Consider the following 14,240-nt stretch of genomic DNA (forward strand, 5'->3'; position numbering starts at 1 on the left):
GCAGGAATGTAAATTGGTACACTCACCATGGAAAACAGTATGGAAGTTCCCCTTGCCAAATTTAAAAACAGAACTATCATATGGTCCAGCAATTCTGCATCTGGGTATTTTTCTGAAGAAAACAAAAACTAATTCAGAAAGATATTTGCACCCCTATGTTCACCACAGCACTATTTACAATAGCCAAGATAAGGAAGCAAACTAAGTATCCATCCATAGATGAATGAATAAAGAAGATATAGTGTATATAAACAATGGACTATTACTCACCCATAAACAAGAATGAAATCTTGCCATTTGAGACAATACAGATGAATCTAGAGGATAGTATACTTAGTGAAATAAGTCAGGCAGAGAAGGACAAATTCTGTATGATTTCACTTGTATGTGGAATCTAAAAAAACAAAACAAATGAACAAACATAACAAAACAGAAACAGATTCATAGATGCAGAGAACAAACCAGTAGTTCTTAGTGGGGAGGGGATGAGGAGGATGAGACAAATAGCTAAGAAATACTTAAGAGGTACAAATGACCAGTTATAAAATAAGTAAGTCATACGGATGTAATGTACAGTTTAGGGGGTATAGTCAGTAATACTGTAATAAATTTGTATGGTGACAGATGATAACTAGACTTACTATACTAATCATTTTGTAATGTATAAAAATACTGAATTACTATGTTGCACAGCTGAAACTAATATAACAAATTATACTTCAACAAAAAAAGAAAATTTTTTCTTAATTTATCCAAATCCAATGAAATAATAGACTACTAGACCTGAACAGAGTACTTAGAACTCTCAATGATTTCCCTATATAAATTACTTAACTAAATGCTTAAGTCTATGACTTTTATACAAGAAGTATTTTCAGGTCTGTATATGCAATTTCATTTCAATCACAAAACTGATATAGTCAATAAGAAAATGAAATATGGGGGTGGAGTCAAGATGGTGGTGTGGGAAGACACCAAGTTACCATCTCCCCACAACGAGGGCACCTGCCAGCTGCTGGTGGGGGACCCTGATGCCCAAGGAGATGGAAGGAACCCCCAAGTGAACTGGTAGAACATGCGGGGACAGGGCAGGTAGGAGAAGTGGAAGCCAGACAGGATTGGGGCTCCCGAGGCCAGGGAGATCAGGATGGGTAGCTGGGAGGGGCCCTCCGGGAGAAGCAGAAGAAGAGTGCAAGCATTTGCCCCGCCCATGCGGCCTGGGGAGGCTGCTGAGTTCGCAGGCCGGTCCCCTGCCCTCCAAGGCCCCCCTCACCCCAGCCACATTGGTCCTGGGGGCACAGGAGGGAGGCCGGGCAGATCAGGAGAGGCAGGTGGGAGGAGCCATCCGGGAGGAGTGGCAGAGGAGTGGAGGGCGTTTGCCCTGCCCACTTGGGCCAGGGAGCCTGCTGACTCCCAGGCTGGTCCCCTGCCCTCCAAGGGTGCACAGCCACATTGGTCCTGGGGACACAGGAAGGAGGTCCCCTCTCCCACTGGCCGCACTGGTCCTGGGGGCATAGGAAAGAGGCTGAGGGGAGTTCAGGAGAGGCAGGTGGGAGGGGCCCTCCGGGACAGAGGAGCAGGAGAGGAGAGGAGGGCATTTGCCCCGACCACTCAAGCACAGGAAACCTGCTGGGCTACAAGGTGAGGTCCCTCACCCTCTGAGACCAGGGGTAGGGGGGCGCGCCTGGGCCCCTTCCGTTCTTTGAGCCTCAGCCCCACCCCTCACAGCCCCCAGGGCCTTTTCCAGCCCTGTGGGTCCTAAGCATAGGCCTCACCGACTGCCCAAACCTTGCCCTTGCTTAGGCCCCACCCTCCACAACCAAGGCTTCCCCCGACCTTTTTTTTTCCTTTTTTTTTTCTCTTCTACCTCCTCTTTTTTACTACTGTGGTACTGTTGTAACTTCCAGTTGTTGATTCACATATATTTTTATTTTTATATTCTTTCTAACATATCTGTTAGTTGCCTAGTCTAATTTTATTATTTACTTTGTTTTTGCTCTCTATTTTTTTTCCCCCCACCCCACGCAGCTTGTGGGATCTTAGTTCACGAGCCAGGGGTTGGCCCGAGGCTCCTGCGGTGGAAGCTCTGTGTCAGAACCAATGGACTAACAGAGAATCTCAGATCCCAGGGAATATTCATCAGAGTGAGGTCTCACAGAGGTCCTCATATCAGCACCAAGACCCAGCTCTACCCAACAGCCTACAAACTCCACTAATGAAATTGAAACCATAATTTAAAATCTTCCAACAAACAGAAGTCCAGGACCAGATGGCTTCACAGGTAAATTCTATGAAACATTTAGAGAAGAGGTAACACCGACCCTGCTCAAAATCTTCCAAAAAATTGCAGAGGGAGAAACACTCCCAAATTCATTCTATGAAGCCACCATCACACTGACATCAAAACATATCCCCCCAAAAAAAAAATTATACACCAATATCACTAATGAACATAGATGCAAAAACCCTCAAAATAATACTAGCAAACAGAATCCAACAACATATCAAAAGGATCACACACCATGATCAAGTGGAATTTACCCCAGGTATGCAAGCATTTTTCAATATACGCAAATCAATCACTGTGATACACCACATTAACAAATTAAGTAATAAAAACCATATGAGCGGGCTTCCCTGGTGGCACAGTGGTTGAGAGTCCACCTGCCCATGCAGGAAATGCGGGTTCGTGCCCCGGTCTGGGAAGATCCCACATGCCGAGGAGCAGCTAGGCCCTTGAGCCATGGCCGCTGAGCCTGCACATCCAAAGCCTGTGCTCCGCAACGGGAGAGGCCACAACAGTGAGAGGCCCACATACCGCAAAAAAAAAACCCAAAAAAACAATATGAGCATCTCAACAGATGCATAAAAAGCTTCTGACAAAATTCAACACCCACTTATGATAAAAACTCTCCAGAAAATGGGCATAGAGGGAACCTACCTCGACATAATAAAGGCCATATACAACAAACCCACAGCAAACATCAAACTCAATGGAGAAAAACTGAAAGCATTTCCACTAAGATCCGGAATAAGACAAAGATGTCCACTCTCGCCACTGTTATTCAACATAGATTTGGAAGTCCTAAGCATGACAATCAGAGGAGAAAAAGAAATAAAAGGAATACAAATTGGAAAAGAAGATGTAAAACTGTCACTGTTTGCAAATGACATGGTACTATACATAGAAAATCCTAAATATGCCACCAGAAAACTACTAGAACCAATGAATTTGGTAACGTTGCAGGATACGAAATTAATGCACAGAAATCTCTGGCATTCTTACACGCCAACAACCAAAAATGAGAAAGAGAAATTAAGGAAACAATCCCATTTACCATCACAACAAAAAGAATAAAATACCTCGGAATAAACCTGCATAAGGAGGCAAAAGACTGGTACTCAGAAAACTATAAAACACTGATGAAAGAAATCAAAGATGGGCTTCCCTGGTGGTGCAGTGGTTGAGAGTCCACCTGCCGGTGCAGGGGACACGGGTTCGTGCCCCGGTCTGGGAAGATCCCACATGCCGCGGAGTGCCTGGGCCCGTGAGCCATAGCCACTGAGCTTGCGCGTCCAGAGCCTATGCTCCACAACGGGAGAGGCCACAACAGTGAGAGGCCCGCATACCGCAAAAAAGAAAAAAAAAAATCAAAGATGACATAAACAGATGGAGAAATATACCATGTTATTGGATTGAAGAATCAATATTGTGAAAATGACTATACTACCCAAAGCAATCTAGAAATTCAATGTAACCCCTATCAAACTACCAATGGCGTTCTTCACAAATTAGAAAAATTTTACAATTCAATTTGTACAATTCAATTTGTACAATTTGGGGCCTTTTGTGTGGAAACACAAAAGGCCCCAAATACTCAAAACCATCTTGAGAAAGAAAAATGGAGTTGGAGGAATCAGGCTCCCCGACTTCAAACTATACCACAAAGCTACAGTAATCAACACAGTATGTTACTGGCACAAAAACAGAAATATAGATCACTGGAACAGGATAGAAAGCCCAGAGATAAACCCACACACATATGATCACCTTATCTTTGAGAAAGGAGGCAAGAATATACAATGGAGAAAAGACAGCCTCTTCAATAAGTGGTGCTGGGAAAACTGGACAGCTACATGTAAAAGAATGAAATTAGAACATTCCCTAACACCATACACAGAAATAAACTCAAAATGGATTAAAGACCTAAATGCAAAGCCAGACACTATAAAACTCTTAGAGGAAATCATAGGCAGAACACTCTTTTACATAAATCACAGCAAGATCCTTTTTTACCTACCTCCTAGAGAAATGGAAATAAAAACAAAAATAAACAAATGGGACCTAATGAAACTTGAAAGCTTTTGCATAGCAAAGGAAACCATATGTAAGACAAAAAGACAATCCTCAGAATGGGAGAAAATATTTGAAAATGAAGCAACTGACAAAGGGTTAATCTCCAAAATACACAAGCAGCTCATGCAGCTCAATATCAAAAAAACAAACAACCCAATCCAAAAATGGGCAGAAGACCTAAATAGATATTTCTCCAAAGAAGATAAACAGATTGCCAACGAACACATGAAAAGATGCTCAACATCACTAATCATTAGAGAAATGCAAATCAAAGCTACAATGAGATATCACCTCACACTGGTCAGAATGGCCATCATCAGAAAATCTAGAAACAATAAATGCTAGAAAGGGTGTAGTGAAAAAGGAACCCTCCCTCACTGTTCGTGGGAATGTAAATTGATACAGCCAGTATGGAAAACACTATGGAGGTTCCTTAGAAAGCTAAAAATAGAACTACCATATTACCCAGCAATCCCACTACTGGGCATTTACCCTAAGAAAACCATAATTCCAAAAGTCATGTACCACAATGTTCACTGCAGCACTATTTACAATAGCCAGGACATGGAACCAACCTAAATGTCCATCAACAGATAAACAGATAAAGAAGCTGTGGCACATATATACAGTGGAATATTACTCAGCCATAAAAAGAAACGAAATTGGGTTATTTGTAGTGAGGTGGATGGACCTAGAGTCTGTCACATAGAGTGAAGTAAGTCAGAAAGAGAAAAACAAATACTGTATTCTAACGCATATATATGGAATCTAAAAAAAAAAAAAGGTACTGATGAACCTAGTTGCAGGGCAGGAATAAAGATGTAGACATACAGAACAGACTTGATGACACAGGGTGGAAAAGGAAAGCTGGGGTGAAGTGAGAGTAGCATCGACATATATACACTACTGAATGTAAAATAGTTAGCTAGTGGGAAGCAGCAGCATAGCACAGGGATATCAGCTCAGTGCTTTGCGATGACCTAGAGGGGTGGGATAGCGAGGATGGGAGGGAGGCTCAAGAGGGAGGGGATATGGGGACATATATATGCATATGGCTGATTCACTTTAGTACACAACAGAAACTAACACAGTATTGTGAAGCAATTACACTCCAATAAAGATCTATTTAAAAAACAAAACAAATGAGACATGAATGAAATTTCCAGACTTTTCATAATAACATTCTATCTTTTAAAAATATTCACCTAAAGATTTTTTTAATTGAAGTGAACAGTGTATTAGTTCCAGATGTACAACATAATGATTTGATATTTACATATACTGTGAAATGATCAGCAGAAATAAGTCGAGTTAACACCACCACCATAGTTACAAATCCTTTTTCTTACGATAAGAACTTTTAAGTTTTACTCTCTTAGCAACTTTCAAATATGCAATATAGTGTTAACAAAGTCACAATGCCATACGTGGCCCAAGGCTTGCAGGATCTTAGTTTGCCGACCAGGGATCAAACCTGGGCCCCCAGTAGTGAAAGCACTGAGTCCTAACCATGGGACAGCCAGGGAATTCCCAAAGAGGTTTTAACTTTAAAATATTTTGGGGCTTCCCTGGTGGCGCAGTGGTTGAGAGTCCGCCTGCCGATGCAGGGGACACGGGTTTGTGACCCAGTCTGGGAAAATCCCACATGCCGCAGAGCGGCTGGGCCCGTGAGCCATGGCCGCTAAGCCTGCGCGTCCGGAGCCTGTGCTCCACAACGGGAGAGGCCACAACAGTGAGAGGCCCGCGTACCACAAAAAAAAAAAAGTTTTGGTTATGCTGACATCCAGACAATAAAATACTCTGAAGACAAGTTTGAAACATCACAGGAGAGACAGTACTTATCAACTACAAAACAGTGTATGTGTTGAAAACGCCCAGCTGAACTCTATTGACCATATATACTTAAGAATGTATACCAAGATTCTAAATCCTATTCTCAATTCATCAAACATCTACTGAAAAGTCTACTAGATCTTATGCACAATGCTAGACCCAGTAGCTGGTTTTAAAGATTTTACTGGTAGGAAGGCAAACATAAACAGTATTTTCAATGTCACTGCTTTGAATGCTAGTGGTAATTACTATGATAAAGGTATATCAAGGTGCTTTTCTATGAATAAAGGAAAAACTGTCCATTGGGGAGTGGGAGATGTAGTGGGATATGGTACGGTTGTCAGGAAAAACTTCTTTAACGATGTTTCCCATGCTGTCCAGATACTTTTGTTTTCATTGAGCATCCAACGTTATAGGCTTGAGAAGGGAATTACAAAAGGTTTAGCATATTACTTTGACTCATTCACACAATTAGTGCCTATTGTGTGTGGTACAGTCTTGGCAAATATGCTCATAGTTTATTTCTAAATTAGGTATAGTCCCACAAAGCCAGTAATTTAAATAGTGGCTGAAAAATCATCTGTATTTTCCCCAAATGCTTATTTTTCCACCAGTGCTTCTTATTTTACCTCCTCCCTACTCCTTTCCAGTAAATTAAATGAAATGGTAACATTTAATCATATCTACAGTATTCGAAAATCCTTTAAACTGGGGGTCCCCAACCCCTGGGCCCCAGACCAACACCGGCCTGCGGCCTGTTAGGAACTGGACCACACAGCAGGAGGTGAGCAGCAGGCAAGCAAGTGAAGCTTCATCTGCGGCTCCCCACAGCTCACATTAGCACCTGAACTATAAAGCTCGTGTTACCACCTGAACCATCCCTCCTTCCCCATCCATAGAAAAACTATCTTCCATAAAACCAGTCCCTGGTGCCAAAAAGGTTGGGGACCGCTGCTTTAAACACTAATAGATTCCATACTTGCTTTTATTTCTAAAATAAATAGAACTGAACAAATTTAACTAAGTAAAATCATGTGGTTTGCTTAATGTGGACTATAACAGAAGAAAGTTATTCTCAGTCTCAAGTCAGGATTTATTCTGTATATTGTCTACTGTGCCACTCCAAAATCTACATTATAATAGCTACAGAGCTATTTAGACAGAAAAAAATTACTACTGGCAATTATTTAAATTTGCAGTACATTTCCATCTTTTCCATTCTGCCTTTGATGGAAAACTTTGGAGTCATAGTGAAGACCCAATTCACCAAAAAGCTGTCTTTCTGACAGAATTCCACTTACACGTTTTAGTAAATATTTCCACAAGATAAAGTTTGAAACAAGGATATCACAAAAAAACAAAATTACAGGTCAATATCACTGATGAACATAGATGCAAAAATCCTCAACAAAATACTAGCAAGCTGAATCCAACAATACATTAAAAGGATCATACACCATGATGAAATGGGATTCATCCCAGAGATGCAAGGATTTTTCAATATCCACAAATCAATCAGTGTCAATCAGTGATACACCACATCAGCAAACTGAAGAATAAAACCCTATGGTCATCTCAATAGTTGCAGAAAAAGCTTTTGATAAAATTCAACATCCATTTATGATAAAAACTCTCCAGACATAGAGGGAACCTACCTCAATATAATATAGGCCATATATGACAAACCCACAGCTAACATCATACTCAACAGTGAAAAGCTGAAAGCATTTCCTCTAAGATCAGGAACAAGACAACGATGTCCACTCTTGCCACTTTTATTCAACATAGTTTTGGAAGTCCTAGCTACAGCAATCAGAGAAGAAAAACAAACAAAAGGAATCCAAATTGTAAAGAAAAAAGTAAAACTGCCACTGTTTGCAGATGACATGATACTATACATAGAAAATCCTAAAGACGCCACCAGAAAACTACTAGAACTCATCAGTGAATTCACTAAAATTGCAGAATAAAAAATTAGAATACATAAATCTTTTGCATTTGTATATACAGTAACCAACAAAATATCAGAAAGAGAAATTAAGGAAACAATCCCATCTACCATCACATCAGAAAAAATAAAATACCTAGGAATAAGCCTACCTAAGGAGGCAAAAGCCTTGTACTCCAAAAACTGTAAGATACTGCTGAAAGCAACTGAAGATGACACAACAGATGGGAAGATATACCTGTGTTCTTGGATTGGAAGACTGAATATTATTAAAATGACCATTCTACCCAAGGCAGTCTACAGATTCAATGCAATCCTATCAGTTTACCAATGACATTTTTCATAGAACTGAAACAAAAAATTTTTTTAATTTGTATGGAAACACAAAAGACCCTGAATAGCCAAAACAATCTTGAGAAAGAAGAATGGTGCTGAAGGGATCACGCGTCCTGACTTCAGACTATACTACAAAGCTACAGTAATCAGAACAGTATGGTACTGGCACAAAAACAGACACATAGATCAATGGAACAAGGCAGAAAGCCCAGAAATAAACCCACACACTTATGGTCAATTAATCCATGACAAAGGAGGCAAGAATATACAACGGAGAAAAGACAGTCTTTCAATAAATGGTGCTGGGAAAACTAGACAGCTATTTGCAAAAGAATGAAATTAGGACATTCTCTAACACAAAATACAAAAATAAAACTCAAAATGGATTAAAAACCTACATGTAAGGCTGGATACTATAAAACTCGTAGTGGAATATGTAGGCAGAACTCTCTTTGACATAAACCACAGCAATATTTTTTGGGGATCTGTCTCCTACAGTAATGAAAACAAAAGCAAAAGTAAACAAATGAAACCTAGTTGAACTTAAACGCTTTTGCACAGCAAAGAAAATCATAATCAAAACAAAAAGACAGCCTACAGAATGGGAGAAAATATTTGCAAACAACACAACAAAAAGGGATTAATTTCCAAAATATATAAACAGCTCATGCAGCTCAATATCAAAAAAACAAACAACCCAATCAAAAAATGGGCAGAGGGCTTCCCTGGTGGCGCAGTGATTGAGAGTCTGCCTGCCGATGCAGGGGACATGGGTTCGTGCCCTGGTCCGGGAAGATCCCACATGCCACAGAGTGGCTAGGCTCGGGAGCCATGGCCACTGAGCCTGCGCGTCTGGAGCCTGTGCTCCACAATGGGAGAGGCCACAACAGTGAGAGGCCCGCATACCGCAAAGAAAAAAAAAAAAAAAAAATGGGCAGAAGACCTAAATAGACATTTCTCCAAAGAAGACATACAGATGGCCAACAGGCACAGGAAATGATGCTCAACATCACTAGTTATTAGAGACATGCAAAATCAAAACTACAATGAGGCATCATCTCACACCAGTCAGAATGGCCATCATTAAAAAGTCTACAAATAATAAATGCTGGAGAGAATGTGAAGAAAAGGGAACCCTCCTACTCCTACACTGTTCGTGGGAATGTAAATTGGTGCAGCCATTATGGAAAACAATATGGAGGTTGCTTAAAAAACTGAAAATAGCATTACCATATGATCCAGCAAGCCTACTCCGGGGCATATATCTGAAGAAAACACTAATTCCAAAAGATACATGCACCCCAATGTTCATAACAGTATTATTTACCATAGCAAAGACACGGAATCAACCTAAAAGTCCACTGATGAATGGATAAAGAAAATGTAGCATATGCACGTGCACGCGCACACACACACACACACATATATATACAATGGAATATTACTCAGCCATAAAAAAGAATGAAATAATGTCATTTGCAGCAACATGGATGGACCCAGAGATTATCATACTGAGTAACTTAGACAGAGAAAGACAAATACCATATGACATCACTTATATGTGGAATCTAAGAAAATGATACAAATGAGCTTATTTACAAAACAGAAATAAACTCACAGACATAGAAACCAAACTTATGGTTACCAAAGGGGAAAGGGAGGGAGGGATAAATTAGGAATTTGGGATCAACAGATACATACTACTATATATAAAACAGATAAACAACAAGGACCTACTGTATAGCACAGGCAACTATATTCATTACCTTGTAATAACATATAATGAAAAAGAATCGATACATATGTATAACTGAATCACTGCTGTACATCTGAAACACTGTAAATAACTATACTTCAATTTTTAAAAAAGGATTAAAAAACAATAAAGTCTGCAATATGCAATACTATTGTTCAATATAAGGAAGAAGCAGGACACATCATAAAATGAAAAAAAGTAATCATTTTCCAGTAATCTATAAAATCATTGCCCATGATGCTTACATTTAAAACCCAAATAGTTATTTCGTAAGGAAAACAAAAATCTAAAATGCTACCCTGCTTAAGGAGATGCTGCTATGAAATATTTTAAATTTTCTATACTATTGCATAATCAAATGAGCCCACAGATGTTTAGTGAGAATCTAAGTTCTGTGTTATACTGTGAAAGGAAAAAGGTGAAGAAAATAGTTCCTTCTCTCAAAGAACTTAAGACTATTGGGAAACACAGACAAGGAAATAGGCAATCATAATGAAGCATAACTATTACTAGAAAGAGGTAAGACATAAGAACAAGGCACTCTAAGACCACACAGAATTGGTATTTAACCTAAGCTTGTGAATTCAAATAATGCTCCTTAGAGAAAGTGATGGTTAAAGTGCCACCTGAAGGATAAATAGACCTTAAATAGGCAAAGGGTGTTGAGGTGGAGTAAGGGAAGGAAAGGACAGAGGGGAAAGCAGAAGAAAGAGTCTAAGCAGACAGAACTGTAATCACATAAGAGAGAGTAAGAGAGCATACAAATGCCAGGAGTCAGGGATTAGCAAGTAGTTCAGAAACACCAAAATATAATTTGTATATGGCTGGAGATTGGGTCAGAAGGGAACTGAGGAGAGGATGAATGCCAAAAAATGAACAGAAGATGTGAGCAGGGAATATGAAGGCCTCTGTGTCATGTTAAGAAGTTTGGACTTTATCCTCCAGGCAACATGGAGAACAAATTAATACCAATGGCAAGCAGACCAGTTAGGAGGCTGGACGATAGTAACTGCAGTTGCAGTAAGGATGGAATTGAATGAGAGTTAGGAAAATGAATACTAGGATTGAACGACATTGATAGGAGGCCTAAGAGAGGGAGGAGACAAGAATGATACATAGGTTTCTGCCTCAGATAACTGGCTGGGTGTTGGTGACAGTAACTAAGAGGGAGAATGAATGAAGTGGTGGAAGAGATGATCATTATCAAATTGTTTCAGATATGCTGTGATTAAGATGCCTGTGGAAAATCCAAGTGGTTAGTTCTAAAGGTCTAGAATTCAAGAAAAAGATGCAGTCATATCTTAGATGGAAAGTAGGCCCTAAAGTCAGTGTGTTAGGCAAAAACTGCAAACAGTAAAAATTATCTTTGGAAATTCGTTAGGAAGCCCTCTCACCTCACAGTGGAGACCCACATACCATCACTTAATAAGCCAGTCCTCTAGCACTGGGACAAACTGCTGTTTCTTTGGTTGAGTACTAAATGATCATTAAGTAGAACATGAAAGCTCCAACTTGAATTTTTAAATGCTTTTAAAACATTTTCTACTCTTATCTTCCATGTATATGGGTTGACTTTCTTCTGTGAAGAGTGTATATGATGCAAATGAACTATATACATTTAAGCTTTCATATAAATAGATGGTAACTGAAGTCACATTAGATAATGAGATACAGGAAGAGTGTACTAGTTTCCTATTGCTGCTGTAACAAATTACCACAAAGTTGGTGGATTAAAACAACACAAATTTACTCTCTTACAGTTTTGGAGGTCAGAAGTCCAAAATGAGTCTCACAGGGCTAATATCAATGTGTCAGCAAGGCTGGTTCCTTCCGAAGGTGCCAGGGGAGAATCTGTTCCTTGTCTTCCAGCTCTTACAGGCTGCCTTACCATGTGGTCATATCACTCTGGTCTCTGCCTCCATGGTGATATTTCCTTCTCCTCTGACTCCTCCTGTGTCTTTCTTATGTGAACCATTTTGATTACATCAGGCCCAATAGGATAACTTCCTATCTCAAGAGCCTCAATTTAATCATACCTAGAAAGTCACTTTTGCATCCAAGGTAACAGTAATATTCACATGTTCTGGGGATTAAGACATGGACATTTTGGGGACTTCCCTGGTGGCACAATGGTTAAGACTCCACGCTCCCAATGCAGGGGGCCTGGGTTCCATCCCTTGTCAGGGAACTAGATCCCACATGCATGCCGCAACTAAGAGTTTGCACGCCACAACTAAGGAGCCCACCTGCCACAACTAAGGAGCCCATGTGCCACAACTAAGGACCCAGCAAGCTGCAACTAAGAAGGCCATGTGCCGCAACTAAGGACCATGCAAGCTGCAACTAAGACCCAGTGCAACCTAAATAAATAAATATTTTTTAAAAAAGACATGGAGATTTTAGGCCAAATGGGTATCATTCAGCCTATCACAGAGAGTATGCAAAGAATAAAGGTATTGGTAGTTCTTAAATTGAATGGTGAGTCCACATCAATTCATTTTGCCATTATGCTTCCCAACACACATATATGTTACATACATTCATGTGTATATAAAATATATAATGTAAAACACTTTTATAAAAGTAAAGAACTATAAATCAAACTCTGAGAAACACTAGCAGTTCAAGGAATGGACAAAAGATGATGGGCATTCAAAGGGAACTGAGGAGGAAAGCCAAAATAGAAGTGAAAGGAAGAATCTTTCAAGAATGAGAAAGTCATCCTTTTGGATTGCAACGGTCATGTAAGATAAGGACTGAGAAGAGTCTATTCATTTAGCAACAGGTTCACTGTCGACCTTGATGAAAGCTATTTCAGTGGAATGGTGGATACAAAAATAGATTACACTGAGCTGAGGAGTGCATGGGAGGTCACGATCTGGAAAAAGCCAGGTGCAGATAAATCTTTTACATACTAGTGAATAAAATACTGTAAATAAACAGGCAAAATCTAAGATGCTCTAATAATCCAGGAAGAGGAACTAGAATATAGGTAAGATTTATGAAAGGAGGGGGGAAAAGAGATGGGGAAGAAAGAAAGGAATAAAAACTAAAAGAAAGAAGCCACAAAAGAAAGAATAATAATGATGATGTTAATGATGATGATAATTTTGTTGTTACAATTTATTAGGCCTTAGCACATGCTGCACACTGCCCCAAGCACTTTATGAAACAGATTATTATGTCCAATTTACAGAACATAAAACAGGCACAAAGTAGACACAGAGCAAGAAATGTCAGAGGTGGCACTCAAATGTCGGTAGTTGACTCTAAAACATGTGCTCCTAACTACTGTATTAACAGATGTTATGGCTCCAATAGAGTATTTCAAGTATGAAAAAGCTAAGAATGGCAGAATTAGCCAGAAGCTAATTAACTAAGAAACTAAGAATTAACCTGGCAGCATGGCTAATATCGGGAGTTAAAAGAAAATCTCTGGAAAGCAGTTCTTCCCAAAGCTAGAGTCAAGGACACTAAGTAAAGAGATTTTAAGGGAGGTGGCCACATCAACAGTTTGAACTCAAAACCAAAAGATTAAATTGGGGACCAAAATAAAAACTTGAGCCCTAAAGAGGGGCCATTTACAAGCAGTAACTAAGATGTACTTAAACCATTAACTTCAGCAGCAGCAGAATACCAATGTTTTAAGTCTCAACTAAAGGAAAAGAAAACTGAAATTTGTGAAATAACCCCAGATGCACATTGTATCCATACCACTACTAACTATGCACTAACATGGTATGCTGAAACACATTAATAAGATGGACAACAAGGCTACCACCAAGGTAATCAGAGAAGACAGTGGGACAGGAGCAAGAGCCTAAAAGATAGCAGTAAAGGGGCTTCCCTGGTGGCGCAGTGGTTGAGAGTCCGCCTGCCGATGCAGGGGACACGGGTTCGTGCCCCGGTCCAGGAGGATCCTGTGTGCCGTGGAGCGGCTGGGCCCGTGAGCCATGGCCGCTGAGCCTGCGCGTCTGGAGCCTGTGCTCCGTGGCGGGAGAGGCCACAGC

At 40.1% G+C, this 14,240-nt stretch overlaps 1 protein-coding gene across 1 annotated transcript in view; it reads right to left on the minus strand.

The window, feature by feature from the left end:
* NDUFS4 (NADH:ubiquinone oxidoreductase subunit S4) overlaps window positions 1–14,240 on the minus strand; it is a 124,943-nt gene that overhangs the window by 94,357 nt on the left and 16,346 nt on the right. The gene's annotated exons all lie outside the window — the stretch shown is intronic.

The sequence above is a fragment of the Lipotes vexillifer genome, unplaced genomic scaffold, assembly GCF_000442215.2.
Source record: "Lipotes vexillifer unplaced genomic scaffold, Lipotes_vexillifer_v1.1 scaffold208, whole genome shotgun sequence".
Taxonomy (NCBI): Eukaryota; Metazoa; Chordata; class Mammalia; order Artiodactyla; family Lipotidae; genus Lipotes; species Lipotes vexillifer.